At 42.9% G+C, this 25,271-nt stretch overlaps 1 long non-coding RNA gene across 2 annotated transcripts in view; it reads left to right on the plus strand.

Annotated features, from left to right (window-relative positions):
- LOC142020818 (uncharacterized) overlaps positions 1-25,271 on the plus strand; it is a 178,513-nt gene that overhangs the window by 13,844 nt on the left and 139,398 nt on the right. The window contains exon 2 of one of the 2 annotated variants that reach the window (XR_012647504.1): positions 21,668-21,785. This is a non-coding gene — a long non-coding RNA (uncharacterized LOC142020818). Of the gene's footprint in view, positions 1-21,664; positions 21,786-25,271 lie in introns of both variants that reach the window. The other variant, XR_012647503.1, reaches the window with a different exon arrangement.

Below are 25,271 nucleotides of genomic sequence, written 5' to 3' on the forward strand. Positions count from 1 at the left end.
GTAGTACTTTAAAGACTAACAATATAATTTATTAGGTGATGAGCTTTGGTAGTCTTTAAAGTGCTACAGGACTGTTTTTTTGGTTTGAGATGATACAGACTAAAATGGCTACCTCTCTGAGGCTATGTCTACATTACGACAATTTGTTGACAGAAATTTTTGTCAGAAGATATCTTCTGACAAAACCTCTGTCAACTCCCTGGCCGCTCTCTCAATAAGATGGCCCACTCGAAGCACAGCAGACAGGACTGCCTGGCATCCCAGAAGTCCTGTTTGTTGACAGAAGGCCCCTGGAATGTTCAGCCTGGCGTTCGTTTGACAAAGGTGCTGCGTTCTGTTGATTTACTGGGAATCTGTATGCTCCCTGGGTTTTGTCTCATGTAGGCATAGTCTGAGACTAGTGAAATGTGGCCTAGAAGAAATTGCTATAAGGTAGATTCACAGTTGTCCAAAGTGCCATAGTCAGAGTGGTTGTGAATCACTACTTGTCAAAGTTGGAGGATGAATCCAGTGGGGCCCCACAAGGGTCAGTACTGGGTCTAATACTATTCAATATGCTCATTAACAAGTTAGATTGGACAACATACTTACAAAAAGTGCAGATGACATCAAGCTATGAGGGGTTGTGAGAAGTTTGGAGAATAGTCTGAGAATTCAAAGTGACCCTGATAAATTGGAGAATTGGTCTGAATTCAGCAAGATATAATTTAATAAACACAAGTGCAAAGTCAAAGTACTTTGGTTAGGAAAAATCAAATGCGCAGCTACAAAATGGGGAATAACTGGATAGATGGTGCTCATGCTGAATAGGATCTGGAGGTTATGATGTATCACAAACTGAATAGCTGTAAATAATGTGCTGCAGCTGCAAAACAGGATAATATCATTCTGGGTGTATTAACAGTAGTGCCATGTTGATGAAATACAGAAGGTAATTATCTCACCCGACTTAGCACTGGTGAAGCCTCAGAATTCTGCATGTACTTCTGAAGTCCACACTTGAGAAAAGATGTGGACAAACTGGAGAACAGCAACAACAGCGAGAAAAAGGTATAGAAAATCTGTTGTAATGAACAAAGGTTTTTTCAAAAAAAAAATCCTGGGCATGTTTTGTCCTGAGACTAGAGAGGTAAGGGAAGACCTGATAAACCTTAACTATGCCAAGGGTAGGTGTAAAGAATCTCTTGTACTCCATGCTCTCTCAAGGGAGAACCAGAAGAAATGGGTGTAATCTAAAGCAATAGAAAGGTAAGTTTTAAATTAAGAAAATCTTCCCACCTATACAGATAGAGAAGTTTTGGAAGTGACTTCACAGGATGGTTATGGAAAGTTCCCTTCACTGAAAGTTCTTAAAAACATGTTGGATAAATATCTGTCAGGGTGACCTAAGTTTACTTGGTCCTACCTCAGTGCAGGAGCTTGGGCTTGATGACCTCACGAGGTCCCTTCCAGACCTGCATGTTTGGTATTCTATGACTCTCACAAACCATAGCTACTGTAAGCAGTGCTTTCTTTGTGCTAAAACAATGAGAAGTCCTGTGGCACCTTACAGACTAATAGATTTATTGGAGCATAAGCTTTCATGGGCAAAGACCCAGTTTGTCAGATGCACAGAGTGGAAATTCCAGAGGTGCTGGTACTTGCCAGTACTGAGTACTGGCACCTCTGCAGTCCCTGCCATGGGATTGGCTGGGGGTGGGTGTCAGGGAGCCAGCTGAGGAGTACCAACATCTCTTTTTAATTTTTTTTTTTCCATACAAAAAAAGCACTGACTATAAGTAACATGGAGCACTCTTTGCCAGCAGTCATCCCCTGCTGCTACTCATGTCAAACACCAGTGATTACCACCAGTGTGGAGAGCTGGACCGGTTCCACCATCATAATGGAAATGTTTCTACTGCCAATGGGAAATGCGGCTGTGAACATCACCACTTAAAGACTGTGCCCTGCACAGGTGAAGTCTCTTGTGGGGGATCAGTAGAGAGGCTGCAAAAGGCTTGATGAAGGGGGCATGGGAAGACCTGTTCCTTTTTCTCCTCCTGTCCTTGATCCTTTGCCACACGTTTGTGTGCAGGGGAACAAGGAGGAAGGTATTTCCAAGATAGCTGAATACATGTAGTTTTGCTCTGACATTGTTTGGTCTGTGTTCTGTGTGTGTCTGCAAACACTAGCACACTGGAATGAATCAGTTTCCTCAAAGGTTGAGACTCGCACCTCTATTGCTTTACCAATATATTTGAAATAAAGAACCATTTTTCCAATTCAGAAAAGGGTGAAACAATGGGTCTGAGCTCCTTTCCTATCTCAGACACAGCTGATGCATAAGGGAATCTTTGTGTTCCTAGTGAATGCCTTTGGTCTACAGTACCAAGCTCTTTCAGCAGCTGTCCAGGAAAACTCAGCCGCAACAATAGAATTTATTTGGGATCACTAGCAGGGTTCCATCTAACTTCTCCCACCCCTAAGCAGAATGAATTTTCTTAATGTGCACCAAGGTGGAGATGATGTGAAACCTGTGTAGGTGATGGGTAACACACCACCTCTGTATGGGTTCATGTAGCAAAATTCACGTGGTAGGAGGCGGGGGGTTGGATGGGGTAGGACCAAGGTGTTCTGAGTGTGGGAGGGGGCTCAGATCTTCGACTGAAGGGTGGGGTGCCAGAGTATGAGGGCTCTGGATGGGGGGAGCAGGTTCTAAGGTGGGGCTGGGGTTGAGGAGTTTGGGGCTGAGACAGAGGGGTGGGGTGCCAGTGTGCTGGCTGGGGGTGCAGGTGGTGAGTTTGGGGTGTAGGAAGGGGGTTCCAGGTTTGGGAAGGGACTCTGGTTTTGGGGTCAGTGTGCAGAGAGAGTACAGACTTTGGGCTGGGGGGTGTGGGGTTTGCGATGGGGCCAGAGAAGAGGGCTTTTGGGTGCAGGAGGGTGCTCAGGATGGGGGGCTTGGGTTGAGGGTGGGGCTTACCTGGTGGTGGGGAGCTTCTCTCTGCTGGTTGCAGCAGCTTTAGAGCTTGTGGGGAGAGATCTCTCCCAGTGCAGCCTGGACCCCCTGCGAATCACTTAATTGGAAGCTGTGTGGCCTTGCAGTTTCAAAGGGAATTTAGATCACTAGTATCTCCTTTTCTGGAAGAAGAGGTGTTAGCCAGTGGCCAGGTAATGTGCGGTGAGGTACCAACTATGCCCTTGTTATCATCCAAGTTTAAAACTACAAGAGCAGAGAGCTCGTCGCTGCAAGCAGCCAAGACAGGCTGACGGACTCCCCTGGGTCCTAAGCAACCCAGTTTTTTACTGTTAGAGCAGGCAGCTCCTAGCACACTCACCCACGGCCAGGCTGTAGTAACCAAACGGTTAAAGTTCTTTTGTTGTGCCGGCTGTGTTGCAGTGACAAAAGGGTTAACAAAATAGTTAGGCTTGGATCTTAACTAGTTACAAGTTTATTAAAGCTACAGTTATAAGCGTGCGGTTACAAAAGGCTATTGTTTACTTCTTATATGCTAGCAAAGTACAGGTGTTAACAAGTTACGTTACAATCCAATACAAAGATATCTGTGATCATCTAACACAATGATACCTTGGCACTAGTTACAGAGCTCTAATTCTTTAGCTGTGCACAAAAAAAGTCAGAGACCTAGCATGGGTGTATCTTACCCTCTCTGCGTCTCTCGATACCAGCGTAGCCAAGCCGGATCGGTCACTCAATTCCGCGGAAAGACGAATACGAGGTTGGGCGTCCCCAGTTGTGGACTTCGGGAGGCAATCACCTGACCCGACCAGCAGGAAGTTGGTCGAATGCACTCAGTTAGAGTTCTGCTGGACCCATCTTTTATACCCCTTTTGGGTTATGTATTCTCTTTCTTATCTATGGTGCCAGATCATACTGGTCTGTCTTTGTGACTCCAGTTTGTTACAAGGGCATTTCTACTTAGTTTGCACTTGTAAGACAAGAGATAAACAATTTAGGAGTACAGGACATTCTTTTGTGCGGGCGGGGCACGTCCCCTTCTGAGTGATTGTGTGTGTGCATCATATTGATCAATGCCAGCTGGGGTGATTTCTTGAGGGTTCACCCCCCCCTCATGTTGACAGTCTGGCCTGTTAGCCTTCTAGCTGTACTTTCTGCTTCTCAGGGTCACGATAAGCCAGCATATCTGGGCCTCAATGAGGGCATCAAAGACTGTGCTGTCAGCAGCCATTTCCGTGCCCTGTGTGCTCCTCAGTGGAGGGGGGGCAACGAGCAAGCTGGCTTGTAAGGGGGAGACTCTGTCTGGCTACAAGAGGTATCACAGTTTCTATTTTCCACATGTGAGATAAAAATGTCTGTGCCATAGTACTGTTTCTCTGGATGGCCAAAGGAACGTTAGGTACCTCAGAATAATATACAAAGGGAGTAAAAATTATCAGTACTTAAACATTGCAAACTTTCACTCATCAACAATAATGTCCTTATTTCGAGTTTCCAAAATGTCAGCTCTTAAATGTTAACAAAGCCTTCTCAGTGAAGCTTTCTGCTTTGTGTTCGTTTTTTTTACAGAAGAATAACAGAGAGAAACCTAAAGCAGGAGAAATTTTGTTATTTGAATCATAGGCTAGTAAAGAAGAGGTGACAAAGATATATAAATGGGCATACTTACAGGCCTCCTGTTAAAGCTTGTACATGTCCAATTTAGTGTGTTTTCAGCAATGAAGAGTTTTTGTGTGTTAGCACTTAGGAATTTGCTCACAATATCCCACATAGCCATAATAAATACAGGATATGTACATATAAAATTAAGCTCAGTGTGAACACTTGGCTTGCTTGATGCAAAATGGAAAAAGAGTGTCCCTTTACGAACAGTAGCGTGAAATATATTCTCATGCTAGCCTAGGATGAGTTGGGCTGACGCTTTATGTCAGCATTCCAAGACACTGCTCCAATTCCACATTTAAATCAATTCCCCAGTCTTCAACACTGGGGCTGGGGCGGGGGAAGGTGGCTGTGCGCATTCAGACTTCTAGGGCATACTGCTCAGCTAATGATGGTTACTCAAGTTAACTACGCTTCCGGTGTTGATTCCTATGGAGGCTTGCCTTCTGGGACAGACCTCTTCATTAGAAATAAAATACAATTCCACTAGGGCTTGGTGCCATCTCTAATTTAGCTGCTCTCTTGCTGTTTTACTGTATGTTCTCATAGTTCTTTGTGGAAATTACTATTTATCAGTCATTTTGTTTTGCAAATTCCCTCTAATCTATTTTAATTTAACTCAGTGTAATTTAATTAGGCATTTGAACCACACTTTTGGTTGTGGAATCTGAACTAATTCATGGTGAATGCTATTTCATTCATAACTGTTTCTCGCTTTCCTCTTCCTGTCTTGCCTGCCTAAAATTAGTTGCTACACACTGATATGCAGTGTACTTAGCCTACTCATATCTAGCCCACCCTCTTATTGCTGTGTGAGATAATGCAGATGGTGATGGTACATGTGAAGGAAAGACCCCATTCGACTGTGAGAGCCCAGATTGCATTTGGAGAGTGGCAGTCAAAATTTCTCCTCCATAACACATATTCCTTACAGCTGAATGGAACATATGGCACAAAAATCAGTAAGAGGAGCCTTGCAGTGCCACTGACAAAGACAGGGCTAATGTAAGCAGGATGCTCTTCTGTAAACCTCCAGTCCTCAAAGGTTTTGGAGAGAAGCTGATAGAGATGCTGTCTGATCTGTTGGGGAGCTTCACATGAGCTAACATTGGAAGATCATTATCCGTGTCACTGACCTCTCTGAAGTAAGAGTCCCAAACTTTCAGTTTAAACACTCCCCTCCCCCCCTTTTTTGTGTTTGGTTCTCACAGATTACTGCTATATGCGCCCAGGCTTACTGAGCCATACACGGCACCGTACTAGTGGTCTGAAAGTAAACAGAAGCTCCCACCCCCAAATCCTGTCCAGAGCACTTCCTTGTTTAAGTGGAAATATGAAGTACTTGCTACAAAACAAGAAATCGTCAGGGTCCACCCCTTGGAGCTCCTGAGGTGGTAGTGAGACTCTGTTGTTGGTGTGGGGTCTGGATATCTGTTCTGCTCCCTTCTGTGCTGATAACCTTTGGCTGCATGTGCATGCTCTGAGAATGCAGTGTAGGCCCTGCAGTTAGCCAGCACTGCAGTCTTCCAAGAGCCTCCCCCAAGAAGCAAGGTATGATGGGCCTGGAATCAGGTTTATTGTCGTTGTTGTATGGTCTCTAGCCCCCTCACCCCCAGGTGTGTAGATTAGGCATCTATGGTTTTATGCTAGCGCATGCGTGTGTTGGCATCCTTCAGTCTATGTAGACTATGGATCGTGCCCTTTATAGTTTCAATTTAGGACTTCATTTACAGCGTCTACTGTGATGGATGTGGTACAGTCCAGTGGGAAGGAATGTCCCAAATGTCCCCAGGCTGGATGCTGCAGTCCCATTGACATACATTTTTATACCCAGGTACAAACAAGTTATGTGTCTATGACGTATCCCGGGGCAACCTCTAATTGTAATAATTTGACGCCCTTGAGGTAGCTAGATACTACCCATTATCTGGTAGAGGGTGATACTATCAAAACAACACTATCATGTTGTCATCCCGACCCTGTACTGAACCTGGTCAGAATGTCTCTGTTATCTCTGGTACCAAGCAAGATGTTCTGTTACATCTTCTTGCAATGCTCATGTGTATAGCCAGTACCTAGTGGTGTGCTGCAGTATCAGAAGCCCTTGCCAAATTCCTGTGAGCAGGACACACAGCTTTGCTTTTTGTTTGTATAGTTAACCACTTGTGCTGTTTAGGCCCTTAGGCTTTACACCAAACCTGATTGTCAGACCCTCTCATTACTACAGAGCTCAAGGGAAAAACTCCCATTGACTTTTGCAGGGCTGAGATTTCTCCCTGGGCTTCTGTCCTGTTCCGTAATATACATATGGATGCCTACACCCAGGCAAAAGAATTACTGAGTCACTCTAACGTCTACCTGCGTACTGCCAGAGCTACACTACAGTTTGATACCATACCTAAGTTAGTTATCAGTACGGGGTGAATCACACCTTTAAGCATCATAGCCATGCTATCAATGCCCTTTTGCTGGTATAGCTTGTAGTGTGGGGAGGTAACAAAACAATTTTGTTTGCCTGTGTATACTGCGTCTTCACAGGGAGAAACAGTTTGTATTGTCACTTACACAAGCTCAGAGACTCTAGCACCAAAGCACCTTATGCTACAGTTCAGGGGTGATCTGTACCGAGGGGATCACTCTTCCAGACTCTGGCTACATCTACACTACAGAGCTTTGTAGGTAAAACTGGGGTTTTGTTGACAAGACTCGCAGCTCATCTACTTTAAAAATGTGTTTCGTAGACCAAAACTGTCGACAAAAAAGGCACATATACACTCCAGGGGGCCCTTTTGTCAACAGAGCAGGTCAAAACATCCATCTGCTTTTATGTGTTGATGCTTTCTGTAGACAGAAGTTTTGTCAGAACATCTCTTCCAACAGTAACATCTGTAGACAAATGCCTCTAGTGTAGACCTAGCTTCTGTATGTACCTCTTCTTGGCCTTTGCCTGTGGCTCTGGCGCAGCAGAGCTCTGTGGTTCACCTCACTTTATACCAGACCACCTGCTTTTTCTTGACTGTATTTGTCTCACTGTGGCTGGGGTGTGGTTATAGAATCTTCTTAGAAGCTTGTGACCAGTACAAAGTACCATTTTACTTGCCATTGGGAATGCAGTTTTAAACCGTATCTTTGATAGCTATAGGCCAACACATACAATTCCGTCCTAAATCTTAGAGCAACGAGTTGTATGGATAATATCTTTTATTGGATCAACTTCTGTTTGGTGAAAGAGGCAAGCTTTTGCACTTAAACAGAGCTCTTAAATATCCTTTTACTAAAGGTCAGAAAAGAAGGAAAATCAGTTAAATTGTTTGAAAATAAAACAAACACTTCCAGTTTAAGGATATCCCTGGGCTTATCTACACTAGCCCCCTCCTTCGAAGCGGGCATGTAAATGAGCCCAAGCGGTGAATAGAAATGAGGTTCTGTGCTGCATATGCAGCACCTCATGAACATAATTCTCGCCACGCGAACTTTGAAGTTACAAACTTTGAAGTGGCGGCAAGCCATGTAGCTACAGGCACTTTGAAGTTGGGCAGTTCTTCAAAGTGCCTGCAGCTACATGGCTTGCCACCACTTCAAAGTTTGCATGGTGAGAATTATGCTAATGAGGTGCCGCATATGCAGCATAGCACCTCATTGCTGTTCTCTGATCGGGTTGATGAGCGTGCCCCCCTCGAAGGAGAGGGCTAGTGTAGACAAGCCCCTGCTTCCTTTTTTAAAACTGCATGGAGTTTTTAGAGCAAAAAAACCCTTGTATGAATCTCTTTAGATCAGTGGTTCCCAAACTTTTCCAGATGGGGACCCATTTTGATAATTCAGGAAGAAAGGTGGCAGAAGCGTTTAGCAGTGCTGTAACTAGCTAATTTTGCGCCTGAGGCAAGAATATAAAGTTGTGCCCGCTCATGTTAATATGTTCGTTGTAGTTATTTAATAGAAAAATGGCAAATAAATTAATAATAAAATAACACTGTGTTTATTATAGTTAATTATTATTTTACTATAGTTGATCTGAGTTGTGGTGGCAGAAAGACCCTCATCCTCAAACTGGTCCCTCCCCCCCCCCCCCGGCCCTCCAGCTTAAACCCCACACTCGGGGCTGTGGGAAGTTACACTTGGGCTGGGAGAGGCACAAACAAATGAAAGCTGACAAATCAGCTACATAGAACAGAAGTGGGGGCAAAATGGGGGAAGGGAGGAGGGGGTGAAAATTACTTATTGCAAGAGTCTGTTAAGTGGGATGACTACAAATATCAAAGGTGGAGAAGCTGTCCATATAATTAGTAATTGCTTTTCTATTGATAGAGAGAGCTACTGGATGTGGCAGTGTTAAGGAGCTGCAAATAGTTCCTTTAAAAGCCACACGCAGCTCCAAGCTGCTGGCGATTCTTCACAAATCTTATTGTGACACACGTTTGTGTCCCGACCAATAGTTGGGGATCCCTGCTTTAGATGGTATTAGAAGCTTTTCTCCTTTCTCAACCAAAATAAAAAAGTTAGTAGAGATGGGCTGTGGTTTTGTGATTTTTAGCACTGCTGTTAAAGTCTGATTCTGTTTCCTAGAAGACAAAACAAGATAAACACACAAGAGAAAACTGCAAAGCTAGAAAATGCAGCTTCTGTCTCTAGTGTTGACCTGGCACACAGGCTTATCACCCATTTTGAGACCTGCTAAACTTGTACCAGCAGCAGTCTGAATAGGGGATTGCTTTTAATTGCCTGTCTTTTGTCACAAGCTTACAGCAGTGTTGCAAAAGATATAGTCCTGGTTGACTGGAAGGAAGAAAGGAGAGTAATAGGAAAGAGAAGAAATAAGACAAGGGAGTGGGTGAGACAGTCTAATGTAATGATTGGGATTCAGCTGGAGCTAGGAGAGGCGGCAGTGTCAGCTGAATCCCTTTCTGGCCTCCTCTGTTCAGTACATCTTTCAGAATTCAGATGAAGGTTTGGGATCCTGGGAGGTGGGGAGAGAGCAGCCAGAAAGCTCACGTTCACTCCTTCCCCCTCTGTGTCAGCCAGTGTGGTCGTGGCCACTGGCTTTTTGTGAGTATTCTCCCCTTACGAGAGTGTGGTGGTGGAGGGGGTTAGTTTTATTTTTTGAACCTGTAAAGGGACTGATGGGGGTGACAGCTCATCCTCTCATTATTTTGCCCCACTAGGCCTAACTTCTGACCCACCAATTTTGATTTTTTTGGTTTCATGTTTTTTTGATTGGTTGGTTTGTTGGCCAAGCACGATTTAAACCACTGAAGAATTTTTTTGTTTGGACAAAATTGACTTTGCCTCAGTTTTACACCATTTTCCATCAGTGTTTTTTGTTAATCTGACATTCTGTGAACTTTCACTTGCTTTTTTACAGTTGAGCTCACAATTAGGGTAAATTGTTAGACCCTATTATTAACACCGTTGTTTGCTTCCAATACATGTGTTGTGGGTTTAACAAGGTAATGCAGTGAGATAATCAGTTACAAATCAAGCCAACAAAGCTTTGGAAAGCAGTGGAGCTATGCCCTAAAACCTATTGAACATTTAAACCCTATTTAGTATTAGTTACAAGGATTCAGCATGTAGAAGGACAGAACATCTACAGGGGTATTAGCTATGTTTCAGTACAAAGTAATTCCAGGTAAGTGGGCCAGATCATTAGCTGGTGTAAATCAACACAGCCTCAGCTGTCTACCAGCTCTGAGGGTGATTAGATGCTTTGAAACCACACACGACCTGAGTGAAGCTTGATACCAGGAAGCCAAGTTGGAGGGTGGATATGTTCATTTGCAGGCCAGCATCCAGAATGTTCTTCTAAATCACTGCTATTTCACAGCAGCGTTGGAGCCAAAGCACTGGGAACAAGTCAAAAGTGTTGGACGTGCTTCTGGGCACACTAAGGAACGTCCTCTGAGTTTTGAGAGATTGCAAGAGAAACAGTTCTTTGACCAACTACAGCATTTAAATGCTTCTGCCAAAATGTTAGCACTTTAACAGCTGTCCTTGATAAAGGAGATCCTAACCTCTCAATTTAACTTTAGTTTAACCCTTTTTTTGGGAATATTTGTGCTCTTTACAGCATACACCACCTTGAAGGCCAACATTTGATGTAAAATGGACTAGACTATGAATTACACTGGCTTAGAGTAGGGCTATCTAAACACATCCTTTATTATTCATAAGCAGAGTACTTGGGGAAGTATTTTTGAAGAAAGGTCAAAGAAAATGTTCCGGAGTGGTGGAAAACAAATACATACTTGTATTTACAAAAAACTGACAACCGCTAAGACTTTGGGTAAATATACAAAGAATGATAGTTGATCCTGAATGCCTGGAAATGTCAAGACATATTTACAAATCATCTTTGTGCAGATCTCCTGTTCTCTTCTGCTGCTTACACTGCTCCTCTGGTTCCATCACTGTAGCTGCCATCTTAGTTGTCATTTCCACATCTGCCTTTGTATCTCGTCACTAGCTATTTCACCATGAGTATTCAATCCCTCTTAGTTTTTATACACAAATAATCATTCCCAATTGCCAATCGTAATTTTTTGTTCTTTTATTAATGCATCTACACAAACATTCTGGATTACAGTATCGATGCCAGCCTTTCTGTTGTTATGATGTTCTATTTTCTCTTCAGAGATTGCTTGACTTTAGTTTCTCATTCTCCTAGATTGTCTTTACCACCTTTGTCCTGAGAGTTCAGCTTTCGAGTCAGGCCTGGCCTTAGGTCAAGGTGAAAAAGGCAGTTGCTATGGGCCCCATGCCATCAAGAGCCTCAGGCTCTGGTCAGCAACGCCCTGCTATCAGTGTGCTGGCTCAGGCTCCCATCAGCAATGCCCTGCTATCAGCGTGCTGCCTTAGGCCCCACGAACTCTTTAACTGGGCCTGTTTCTGGTAATTTAATAAGGAGTGACAGGAAAACTAACAAACATTCATCAGTTTTATAGATCTACCAAATATGCTCTTGTATTGCACCCATCACTGTGATAACAAGAGCATACAGAAACAAATAAAACAGTTATTACCCTGGTGGAACTGGAACTGTTAAGATTCAGTGTTGCAAGTTGGGTACCATACCCTAGAAAAAATCACAAAGATGGATTGGGCTATTGAGACTAGACACTCATCCATATCCACAATTATGTCTACACAGCAAAGTTATATCAAAGTAACTGCCATTATTTCAAAATAACTATCCTAGCATCTACACAACACTTGCTATTTTGAAATAATTTTGAAATATCAGTTGGATTATTTTGAAATAGGTGAACCTCATTGCATGAGGAATGGCGCCTATTGCAAAATAGCTGTTTCAGAATGGGGACTGTTTAGACAGGCTACATCTACACTACAGAGTTCTTTCAAACAAAGCCCTTCCAGAAGAGCTCGTCCAAAAGAACCTCTTCTGAAAGAGTGCGCCCACACACACAAAAGCAGATCAAAAGACTGAGCCGCTCTTTCGAAAGAGCGTCCACCCAGCCCCTGCTCTTTCAAGAGAACGGGCTAGAGATTGAAAAATCAGGTGCCATGAGGACTACTCTTTCGGAGGAAAGACCTATGGAACACCTGCACAAGTTTTCTTTTGAAAGAAGATTTTGAAATTGTTTGAAAGAACTTGAAAGTGTAGATGCAGCCACAGGATATAGAGCCTATTTCGAAATAAGCTGTGGTGTGCCCTATGGCTCTATTTCAAAATAGGCTTTGTGTGTAGAGGCTGTATTTTGAAATAGCTAAGTGCTATGTTGAAATGCATTTTGCATGTATTGGTATTATTTTGACACACACTCTTCTGGAATACCTAATTTTGGAACAATGCTGCTGTGTAGACATACCCCAGGTGATTATCCAAAGCTTTACTAAGTTTATTTGAATCTGTTCTGCTGTGACCCCTGTAATTATCACCATCTCTTATTCCTGTCATGCTTCCATCTTAACAGCTTCAGTGACTTCTGCTGCTGTAGTGGCTGACCTCAAGACCCAAGTCTTTCCAGAAGCAGGTGCTACATAGCTACACTGGTACTGACCTGCCTTTCTTCAATGCTGATTGGAGGGAGGACCTGAGAGAGAGAGAATGTAATTCAGTCTCCATGCCAGTTTAGTCCTTGGCCTCCTTATCTACAAACAAGGGGTCCAGTTAGTACTACTAATGGCAGAAGTTTTTGTGATAGGAACAAGATGCTTGATTATGGTGTCTAATTGTTCCTGTAATATAACTAATGCACATAATTTGTCAAAAGGACATAAATGAGATCATCCATTCATTTCAGATAGGTCCCTGAACTATGCTGTAGTAATATCTACCAGCATCAATAGAATGCATTTTTAATGACTCCTTCATATTTCTATGGATAGTATCTACATGTTAGTATTCTTCAGGGTTACTAGAAATTCTCTATCACTTTATGGTATGCACAGTTCTACAAATCTGACCCCAAATAGCTTTCTCTGATCATTCTTTACTACCAGTTTTCATTAGTGTTAGTATAATGGGAAAAATCAGCTGTGGTATCCTTACTCGGTTCTCTAATAACATATTAGAATAATTTAAAAATATTTAAATTCACTGTGGGTCAGTTAGTGACACCAGTCTGCAAAAAGTGTGTGCCCCGCAACACAACTCAGGTCATAATCCCATCATGCTACATTCTGCCTGGCAGTTTTATTTGAACTTTAATCTCTTTTCCTTCTAATGCTGTTTCTCAAAGAATTATGACACAGGCAACAGCTGACAACTCCAGGGGAAGGACTGCTATTGACGATGACATAAATGCAGAAAGGGGAGGAAAAGAATAGCTATTGTAGCATTTATCAGTATTTCACTAGTAGTCTGAACCAGCACTACTCTGGAATAAACTACACATGCATGTTGCAATTTCTTTTAAGAGAGGGAGTATTCATCTTCAGGGACTCAACACTGCAACACATTATAGCTCCTTTCCCATAATAATATATGCAGAACACACATTGAAAAAGGTATTGTCCATTCCTGTAGCCATGAATAATGGTTCCACTGGTCATACATCCATGGAGATAGGACTACAGCAGTCACGGAGGTCACTTGTCTGGAAGCTGCAGGGTCAGCTGTGAAGTAGCTTTGTTGTGTCTCTGTCACTTGCAGGCTGTGTCTAGACTAGAGTGATTTTTTGACAGAATTTTTTTCAGAGGATATTTTGCAACAAAACTTCTTTTGACTGATTACATCCAGACCGCCAAAATGGATCAAAAGAGCGACCGCTCTGTTGACAGAGAGCAGCCATACTGCTTGGCCACTCTGTCGGCAAAATGGCCAGCTGGAAGTACAGCAGACAGGGTGGTGCGGTGTCTCGGAAGTCCTTTCTGTCAACAGAATGGCCCCTGGAACATGCAGACTGGCTTTTCGTCGACAGATCTCCGTTGAAAGAGGTGTTCTTCCTTGTGGCAAGCAGGGAACAGCCATCGACAAAAGTGCTGCATTCAGTCGACAGAACACCCATGGGAATCTGGATGCTTCATGGGCTTTCTCAACAAAACCCTCTAGTTTAGACAAAGCTGCAGGGCAGGTTTTCTCCTCAGAATGCCATGAAGTCTCTTGCACAGGCTTCATGAAGAGGAATGACTTTACATATTTGTAAAAGCCGATAAAATCCAAATGAATTTGATTAATCTTTTTAAGACAGACATTTGGCTGGAGTTCTCAGATGGTATCCTGTCCGTGCAGCGGGGGCTAGGACGCAAGATGTTGCTTCTATTCCTCTTCCTGCCAAGGACTCTGTGGGAGCACAAACAAGGCCAAAAATTTCCACTAGTTTTATGGGCCTCAGTTTTTGGGTGCTCAGTGTGAGAAAGCCAGGGGCTGGTTTTCTGAGATGCAGAACACCACAGCCCATGGTGAGGTGCTTAAATGTACGTAGGTGGCACTAAGCCATTCTGTTGGCATAAACTGATTATTGAGCTAGGTGAGTGTTACTGGGAAAAATAGCATCTAGTTTTCTTGGCCGATTCCACAGTTTTAATCCATTGGCTCTGTTCTCTGGGAAGGTCTAGTTTTTTTTTAAAACTGTGTCTGAGTGAACACTGACTGCACTATTTTATTGGAAAAAAACTGCAACAAGGTTAGGCCAATTAACAGGGAGTGTAAAAAAAATAGTCCAGGAATATGTTATCTCAAATAACATGGGTTGAAAAGCCATTCCTACAATTAAAAGGAGTATTTTATACGTGATTATAAAAACATATGGGAAAAAATTTAAAGAACTTTATGCTTTTCACTCAGAAAATTGGTCTTTTATTGTTTAGGTTTCTGCATATTTTAAATGATCAGTTTAAATGTGTTTGATTTCATCTGGGCATGTAAGTAACGGCACACAAGCCCAAATGAGAACATGTTCAACTGAAAGCTGTGTTTTTAGACAAAGTAAAGTTCTGTGGTCTGGAGGAAGTAGAGCCATTCACGTATTTGGGAGTATTATGGGGAGAGATGGAGGAACAGACAAAGATATCAGTGCTAGAATAGGGAAAGTAACATCTGCATTCAGGACTCTCCATCCCAGATGGGGTTCACAAATAATATCTTCGAAGACAAAACTGCAGATCTTCAGCACAAATGCAAAGAGTATGTTCTTATACGGATGCAAGACCTGGCGTACTAAAAAGTCTTCAATCACAAGCCACAGGCATTCGTAAACAGACACCTGCGGTACATCTCTTGCATCAAATGTCAAGACTTGGTCACAAATGAGGAGCTTTGGAGCACAGCAGGACAAGAACCACTTGATATTAAAATCAAGAGACGAAAGTGGAGATGGCTAGGCCACAGTCTCAGAAAACCATCATCCAGCATAGTCCATCAAGTTCCCACATGGAACTTGCAAGAAAAATATAAAAGAGGAAGACCTTGAATGACATGGAGAAGATATACTGAGACTAAAGTACAACAACTGGGATACTCCTGGGGTGAGCTAGAAGTTTTGTCCCAAGACAGAGTGAAGTGGAGGAGACTTGTGGATGACCTGTGCTCCATCGGAGTACAAGGGTTTAAGTCAAGTCATTCTGAGGTAGCTGATAGAAAATATTTTTAAAGACACAATATGTGGGTCATGAAAGAAAAAGAAACACAGAACAAGAGAGATCACAATTAGCAAACATTTAGCTATGCAGAAAGGGACATCCCCAAACACATTTACAGAGAGTCTTGTTCAGGATTTGAAAAAAAAGGATAACTGGAAACTGAAAGATGAACAATTTTTTTCCTCTTACAATTTTGCAGTAGTATGATGCATTTTGTGTGGTTGCCTCAAATCCTTAGATATTTTTCTTGCAAGTGAAATGGCATTTCCCATAGGAAACATCTTTGTAACACACACACGCACAAATTTTGCCATAAAAATAGAAACCCTTCTTATATTGGTGTATCGTCAAGAACATTCAGCTTTGTCCTGTGTAAAATATTGTCATGTTTGTTTGCAAAAAGAAAGCAAAATCTGTATTTACTGGCAGAAATGGTGACATGGTGTGGGGCTATTCTTATACGTAGTAAATTCTGCAAGTTCCAAGAGTCCATATGAAATCTCTTTCCCTAGCAAGCCCATCTTCCCAGGCTCCTCTACCACCGAACCTAGAAAAATAAGTAGTTGACATGGAGCTGGTTGACATTTTTTGCCCCAGTTGCCTTTTTTGACAAAACAAGAAAAATCTTAGATTTTCTCAATTTTTTTGGCCAGAGTTTGAATAGAAACACAAAAGCTTTGCAGATTCTTTTGATGAAAATGAAAACAGTATGTTCACCAGAGTTGTATTTTTTTATGAGAAATGAAATATTTCCTGATTGGCTTTAGATTGGCAATGGACATTTTACCCGAATCTGAAACCAAACACCACAATAATTACACCCATATATATCTGGAAGACTTATGTTGTTGACATCTGCCAGTTTGGTCTGTGATCACTGTAGAACCTTAGCATGGGAAAGAGTTTGTGGGTCACAGTGGTTCTTCTTGTTGCCCTTGAAAAGGAAGTGTTAAATGTGACCATGTCAGAATGATGATCACCTACCTGCCCTTTATGACCACCAGTTTTGCACTGGGGTAAAATGACATTACCAGCCGCGAGAAAATTGTGTCCAGTCTTTAAGGGAAGTTATCCCCATGTTCATGTTAGTAAAATGCCATTCCTGGCTTTGTTCCATGCAGGATTCTGCAGTTCTGTGAAAGTTGTGAATGAGCTGAAAAGTCCTCTGTCGCACCAGTTTTCTGACAGGTCAGATTCATAGACTAGACCCCAGGTGGTCTCTAGGGGACTGATTTAAAGCCAGTTGTAGCTGTATGTGAAAGAGAGAGTTGCGTTAGCAGCTCTGGGAATCCCATCGTGTATCTAAGTCCCAAGAGAAAAAAATAATTTTTTGGGGTAAAATAAATAGTACTGCCTGTGCCTGTTGGGCATTTGAATGGGAACACTGACACTTCACATTAAAAATAATTCATTTAAAAGAGAAAAAGCTGACTCATTGTCAACCTGGTCACAGACTCATACTGCCAAGCACTGACTCATTGCAGTGCATTGTCATAAACTTGCCCATTTCATAGTTTTTAACTAAAAAAGATACTTTCCTTTTTATTTTTATTTTTGACCTGTTTTACTTGCACGGAGTTACTGGGATTTTGACAGGTACATGAGGACATGCTATGCTTACATGCTATTTATGCTGTGAGACTTGGGAAATGTCTATGCATTGGCATATGTGACAATTCAGGGTATTAGTTAACAGAGAGATTGTCTGTAAATAGAAATTTAGCCATAACTGCTGACTTGAGCATTCAGTCACCATTTGCAATCTAGAGCTGAGGTACATACAGCAAATAATGCAACAGGGATACAAATTGGCATTGTACAGTATGTATTGGCTCAGTCTGAGTGCAGTGGTAATTGCAATATATTGAAGTTTTGTATTGTAATAAAAATAGAGACCATTAGTGGATACCATTTATGTCATTAGTATTTAGTGGTTGTGCGTTGCAGCTTTTTTAGTGCTCATAAAACTGTCTCTGCTTGCAGATATGTCACAGTGCTGATATAAATTTAAAGGTTTAGAAATCCATAAGTCATAAACTACCAATAGTAAATAGGGACACGACATTATAGACAAAACCTTTACATTAGGCATGCAGATGTTTATCTATTTGCATGTCTAGTGCACAGATTAGCATAATGATGATCGCATTTATATTACAGATGGATTTGATGATGCAGACAATTGTAAATAAAGTAGAAAAAGCACACATTAGGTGTGAGTAGCAGAGGGTTTTTTATGTCCCAGAAAGGACTTTGTACGATGTCTACAAGTATTACCTTTTCACAGCTTTGCATGTATCTCTTTCTCTGACTAGTCATTAACGACTAGGCCCAAGATCAAAGCACAGAAGTTTTAGGGGTGCCTTTCTGGAGATGCAGATGTTGACTAGGTGCGGGAGCAGTAAAAGTGCAAGGAGCTGGGAAGCTAGCGGAATTCTGAGGTTGAGGTTAGCTGAGGTGTGTTTAGCAGTTGTAATGATGCCAGCCAACCTACGGAAGTTTGTACGATGGCTAGGACAGCAAAGGTTCAATATGTCAGGGAATGGGCATTGGCAGTGAAGTGAGGTGGGCTTGGGAGTAGAAGCCAGCTGCCTTTATGAGGTGCGGGGGGAAAGATATATCTAAATGATATGGGCATGGCTGTGGAGAGAGACCTGTCAAAAACTGAGGTTATCTGGATTTTCCTGTAAGATGCTCTCCAGTGCAGCCACAACCAAATTATCCCACTGGCTTCGCTCCAGGAATGCGACTTTGCAGTTATCTGGGGGCCCTCCAAGAGGTGTCCTTGTTTGGTAATATTCCTTGCTGCATCTTCCAGGGAGCAGCCTGTTGTGCCCGTTGCTCCCAGGTCTTCTCTGCTTTCCTACAGCTGCAATTGATTTGCCTGCTCTGTAACCCTGGAGCAGGAGAAATCTGAAACTTGTTTCCCAGATCCCTCTTCCCCGCATTGCTTTGACCTTTTCAAGACTAGAAGCACCCTGAAGCTCATGTCAGAGTGCGCCTCAGAGACTTGGAAATGAAAGATATTGCACAGATACTAAAGAGAACAGAAGAACCTATGAAAACATTTATCATTGTGAGTGAAGTGTCAAGAAACAGCAGATGGGGACTTCATTGCTCCAATTAATTTCCCTTTTCAGTTCTTTTCCTCAACATTTAAAACAATCTCAATCTTAGTGAAAATGTTGGTAACATCGGCTTCACCTTTCAATAGACCAGCTCTTGCTGTCCACCTTCAACTCTAATTAAGCAATACATGAAGTTTGAGGGTTTCTTGGGTAATGATTCAGAGGTGTAAATGTGTTAGTCACACATTTAGTTACTTCACAAACAACAAGCTGTCCTGTGTCACCTTAGAGACTAACACATTCATTAGGTCATGAGCTTTTGTGAGTAAAACCCACTTTACCGGATGGATCTGGAGTGGAAATATGAAATCCAGGGATTATCTAGCAGGGAGTGGTGGGATGGGAGGAAGTTGCCTGTCACTAGTAGGGCCAGTTAATGGAGCAAATTAAGCTAGACATGTCTGATTCCTGCAAATATCAGAGGTGTGGAAATTGCCCTTGTAATACATAAGCCAGTTAAAATCTCTGTTCAGGCGAAGGTTAAAGGTGTTAAATTTGTAAACTAATTCCAATTCAGGTATCTCCCTCTGTAATCTTGTGGTAAGCTCATGAGCAAATAAATTCATTATTTTTAGTCTCTAAGGTGCCACAGGACTGCTTGTTATTTGGGTACTGATTGTTAGCTGTGTGGTCGAGCTGATAACCCCAAGGGTATGTAAAATGGTGGGAATAGGAGCCAGCTGCCAGATATTAGCTCCTATTAAAACAACCATTCAGAAGCAATTTGCAAGGGTTACAACTGAGACTGTTTTCGGCAGCTCTAGTAATAGCACAGAAGTGAGACATAGGCCTTTAGAAAAGGGGTGAATTTTACCCTCACCGATAACCCTTCCTATGGCTAAAGTGTTTCTTAGGTGTTGGCTGTGGAAGCTGGAAAGCGGATTGTTGCCTTACGAAGATTGCATCCATTACATACTCTGTACAGACAGAAAATGTTTTAGAGATTTCCATTGCAAACTTCAGAGCATTCAGTGCAGAGAGTTATATCAATCTGCATTCTAAAATGTCTTTGAAACTTGTCTGTCTTTCTGATTGCAGGATGCAGGGTCACTTCAGCACATTGAATATCGACTGCTTTGAACACATAGTATAGCACAAAGTGATAATTTAGCACAGAGCTACCCCGCTGAGAGAAACCCCTAAAAGAAAATGGTTAGCATCAGAGGTTGGTTGATTTTGGAAATAAGGAAATAATTGATGAGCATGCATTCTTCTCCCAAGCTCTTTGGGCACCACTAAACTACTTAGTGCTTTGTCTAGTTAACACATATCTCACTATCTTGTGCCAGATTCTGCAGCTGTTCTGTGCATGGATCTCTCATTTGAGCCACTGAGATCAGGGAGGCCTGGGAAACAGGTGAAGTACAAATAAGAATATTGAATATTTGGTGACTAGATTGGTGTGCACATGTTAGAATAGTGATTCTCTGGGAGAGGAAGATGTGTGAACAACTGTGCTATCTTAATATGGGTTCTTTGGAAACCATTCCAGTGGATGGTTTTTTGGGGACTCCAAGATTTCTGCCAATAGAGAGGGGGTGGAAGGTTTCATTTGAATTTCTGCTGCTGGAATTTGGCAGAATCCAGGAATAAACCTGGCTGTTTCAATTGGTACTGTATTAAGTTTTATGGTAAATACATGTATCACTCTGTATACTCTGTCATGCAGGGCATGTACTAGATAATGTTTAAGTCTGGATTTTGAAACTAGAATGCTTAAGAACATCCAAATTAAGTAAATAAAGTTTGATTGTCCTTGATGATGATGTCCTGTTTATGCTATCAGTTGTGTAAGAAATAATGGAGACCAAAATGAATACTGTGCAGTACACACACCTACGTATTCAGTCTCATGCCACGTAAGGTCTAGTAGTCCAAACAAATACTGGATATCTGGAAGGATGTAAGCATGTAATCTGGTCTGAGACATAGTTAACTGTGTGATCTTGGGCAAGCAGCCTGACTTCTTGTGGCTTACTTAGTTCATCTATAAAACTGGGACAAGAGGGACCTCAAAGACAAACAGATGCTGCATTTAAGTCAAACCATCCTGGGTAAATAAATTACAAAGAAGCTGATGGCACAATGTAAGGAGTAATAAAGAGAAAATGTGAATCTTTGTCTCTTATGCACACTTACCATTAAACTAGCAACATACTGTGTTTACTCTTATTGGGCATGTTTAGTCTCATTGGGTATCCATCAGAACAGATGTGGAGATGCTGCTGTTTCCTGCAGTTCAATGCAGTAGGATTACTGTGTGTTTAGTCGCATTGGAGTGAATTCAGGCAAGCTTTAGCAACTAGTTAATGAATCAATAAAGCACGTTCCCTTACTCTCCTAATTCATTAGAAACTGAATTGGGCAGGTGAAGGTTCTTTTTGGGAAGTAAAATTTTTTTTCCAATAGTCCCTTAATTAAGATGTGGCTTCATGAGATGCACAGACCCTCCTCAACAGGGCCTTTAGATTACACACACTATGTGGGCTACAGCAGGGTTTTGTAAAGCATAAAGACACGTGGGGCTGGATCTCCAGCAGTCGGAACAGATCCACAGAAATCAGCCAAGCTATGCCGCTTAGCGCCTGGCCCATTAACACTTTAACATGGCTTAAGCAAATGTAACGTTGAAAGAGGAAGTTTTCGTAACGTTTGAAAATAACTATTGCCTTGCTTGTTTAGGAATATGCCTGGTAATTTTTATTTAGGATATTGAAACTCTTTGACAGATCTTGGGAGTAGAGATGGGTAAAATAATCACATACTTGAGAAACCTCTAAAAATAGAGGCTGCTTGATAAATTGCACAAAGGTTACAGAAAAGCTGTTTCGTCTCTGAGTTAGAGCGGTTTTACATTTATTCATTTTATTTTTTTCTTCAGCAGAACTCTGCAGAATTGGACTAGTGGGGACTAATGCATCTGGCTTTACAAGAAATAGTCCCGGAATTTCTTCAAAAAAAATCAAAAACATCCATAAGATATACATTCTGTCACATACATGGCAAGTACAAGGTTTAATAATATGTGTTTGGGATGGCTGGCATAACTCAGTCCTTGCATAATAAAAAAAAGTACCTTAAAGGCTAACAATATTATTTATTAGTTTTTATGGGACAGACCTACTTCTTCAGATCTAGGGAATCCTGACAGCTGAGTCAAAGAAAATTTAAAAGAAAGGTAGAAAAAATGAAATAAAAACTGGCGAATCAGGTAGATAGGATGGAAGGAAGGGAAGGGGGAAGAAGGAAGAAAAAAATTTTCTGCAAGCGTCTGTTAAGTTTAAGTGGGGTGCCAGGGGTCACTGCGAATATCAAATGTGGGAAAATTGTCCTTGTAATGCATAAGGTAATTGATATCTTTGAGTCCGAGGTGATAGGTATCAAACTTGAAAATAAATTCCAATTTAGGTGTCTCCCTTTGTAATCTGGTGTTAGTGTCTTTGCTACTTCTCTGAAGCTAAGTCTACACTAGAGTTTGGTCAACAAAATCGTGGTTTTGTCAACAAAACTAGCAGTGCACCCTCACTAGAAATGCGTTCTGTCTATATAAATTGACAGAACACGTCACTTTTGTTGACAGATTTCTGCCTGTATCTCCTTCCCCCAACTCCGGAGGCACAATGCTTTTCTCGACAGAATCAGTTCATAGAAAGGCAGTGTGGACGCTTGGGGGCGGGGTGGGGTGCTTCTGTTGACAGGTAAGTCCTCCATGGTGCTGGCCAGCTGTCCCGGGAGACGCCCTGTCCCCTGCAAGCACAACTCTATGCTCCTTGCCTTTGGCCAGTCTTAAAGCCTTGGAAGGCCCGTGGCAGGAATCTGAGTGTGCGCAAACAGCAGAGCTTTGAACTGCTGTGCAAAATGCCCTCATAGCCACTCCCTATGCCCGATTACACACTGATGGCCACAAGCCAGCTGCTCGTAACCCCCTAGGAGCTCCCCCGGACTGCTGCTCTGGACACAGCAGCAGGTCTGTGTGAGGGTGGGCTGGCACAGTCCCCCAGGGATGGGGCTTCCTCTCGCCCACCCCTTGCACTCCTGACCACGCTCCCCAAGGGTCCCCCTGAGGTGGGACCTCCCCCCCCCTCCCCATGCAGGCTCTGCAGCCTGAGAATGCCTTAGCTAGCTGAGGATGGCCCTAGCTGTGGACTTCCCCATGCCAGACTGTTTACCAACAGAGCAGCAGCTGTCCGAGGCGATCAGCTTCCAGAGGGTGATGGCGATCTGCTTCTCCACGGGGATGATGGGCCACATCTGGCTGCCAGGTTTGCAAAGGGTGGGCATGAGCCAGGCGCAGAGCTCCAGGAAGGTATCCGTTCTCATTCTGAATTCCTGGAGCTTCTGCCAGTCATCCCACTGCCTCATGATGAAGTGTTCCCAGCAGTCAGAACTGGTGATGTATCTCCAGACCTGCCTGATCACGTGGGTGTGGGTGGGGCCATGAGAGATGGAGGGCACCCTCCTCAAAACCAGTGTCAGGTGAGTCCCCCCCAGAGGAGGCAGCAGATGGCTGGGATCAGGGTGAACAGTGGTTCAAGCAGCTGTGAATGGGTCCAGTGCAAGCCCAGGGGCTGCTCTGGCAGCATGGCTATCTGGAAATCACAATGTCTCTCTCAGAAAGTGTGTGAGCCCTGCAGTAGGTGAGGTGGGCAAGCCTTAGCATGGGCAGGGAATGTGTGTGCGGCGAGGGTGGCCCTTTAAGGGTGTGCATGGATGGGTCTGCAGAAACGGCTGACCATGCAACCCTGCGTGACGGTGTTCCAGGCCCATTCTGTCTAGAGGGCAGCCAGACGGCCTGGCCGCTTTCTATCGACAGAGCGATCTGCTTTGTTGTGTGGATGTGATCTGTCCACAGAAGTTTTGTTGGAAGAGCCAACAGTGACTCCTGTAACCAGATCACTGTAGTGTAGATGTAGCCTGAGATGGCTGGCTAATGTGGCACAGATGGCGGCATCCACTAGAACCCTTCTGTCAGGTATTTATCACAAGGCTTTTCAAATTACCGTGTGCTTAGCGCGTCCAAGTATTTGTGATGTGCATGCATACAAAAAGACATCTGTGTGTGTGCGCATGAGAGAGAGAGCGTCTTTGTTTTCTGTATAAACATTGAGTCCAGAAGCTGTGGGGAGAGGCATCAATGAATTGTGTGTGCAGCAATCACTTTAACGACCTCATAAAGGAGAACTCTATTTACAAGAGCAAATTCTGAGGCGTCTGGGGGAACGTGGATGAGGGTAGACAAAAGTAGGGACTGACGGGGAAAAAAACCCTCAAGAGCGGCTGTGACAGTAATGCTTGTAAGTGTGGTGCTTCTTTAAAACGATAAAACTTAACAGTCCTTTCCCCTCCATACGTTGTTATAACATGGTCAAGAGCTATGAATAACTGAATGTATGCCCTCAGTTTAGACATGCTTTGAATAGGGTATCATAACAAATCAATTGTTAGATACAGCTAACTCACGCATATGTCTACTGAATATTATATCATAATTCATTTGGAAAACAATTCTATTAATCACTTTTAAATGATTCATCTATGTTAACTTTATTTAAAGTGTCTTATGAACCATCTATTGCTCAACATAACCTAAGGCATGTCTATACTACGAGATAAAATCAATTTTAAGTCAGTTAGCCCAATTTTTCCAAGTGCCTGTCCTCACTGTAAGTTCCATTAGCTCAATTTATGGGCCACTACATTTGACATAATATTGAAATCCTAAAATCTTAGTAACCTGACGGGTGTAGCATTCAGTTAGAATTTACAATTCTGAATGAAGGATAGTGGGGATGTGGTGCATCTTGAAATCAAATTCATTAGCCTCCATGGATGTCCCATATTTGCCCCACAGTTCTCTGCTCTGGCTCCACTGCTCTCAGGTTTGTAGGAATTAGACAACAGGACCATTACAATTAGGCAACTCCAAGCCTGTGGCTGTAGGGTCATGAGAGGCTGAAAAAATCTTCTGTTTTGTTGCTAGGCATGCAGCTGTGGGGTCTGTGGTTCTGTGTATACCCCTGCTAGCTGCCTCTCTTTCTGCGCTGCCTGGTGTCAGACATTGGCCCCCCTGTACCATGTGGCAGCTTGGCTGTGGGTGGGGATCATGCTTGTCTGGTAGGATGAAAAACTTCTTTTCAGCCATTTACATGTTGTCCTGACCCCCACATCTCTGCCCTTCCCTCCCCATGGAGGCGCCACACAGTCTGGAACATTCCCGCACCCAGCAGCATCTTGACCTCCAACCAATAAAAGGGCATGCTGCGCAAAGTGCCAGGTAGCTTGTGCATAGTAAGGGTCATGATTTTCAGGGGCTGCTGTAGCTGGGGGTCTTTTAACCACCCCAAGCCATACATGTTTCAGTGAAGGCAATGTAGTAGCTATACAGTTACCACAGTTGTTGAAGTAAGGCTTGCGGTGGGGAATATTCTTGTCCTAAGGGTCTTCTTTTGCAGGTCTATACCTGGCTGTAATCTGGGGTCTTTTTGCTG

Source organism: Carettochelys insculpta, chromosome 14 (genome assembly GCF_033958435.1).
Source record: "Carettochelys insculpta isolate YL-2023 chromosome 14, ASM3395843v1, whole genome shotgun sequence".
Taxonomy (NCBI): Eukaryota; Metazoa; Chordata; order Testudines; family Carettochelyidae; genus Carettochelys; species Carettochelys insculpta.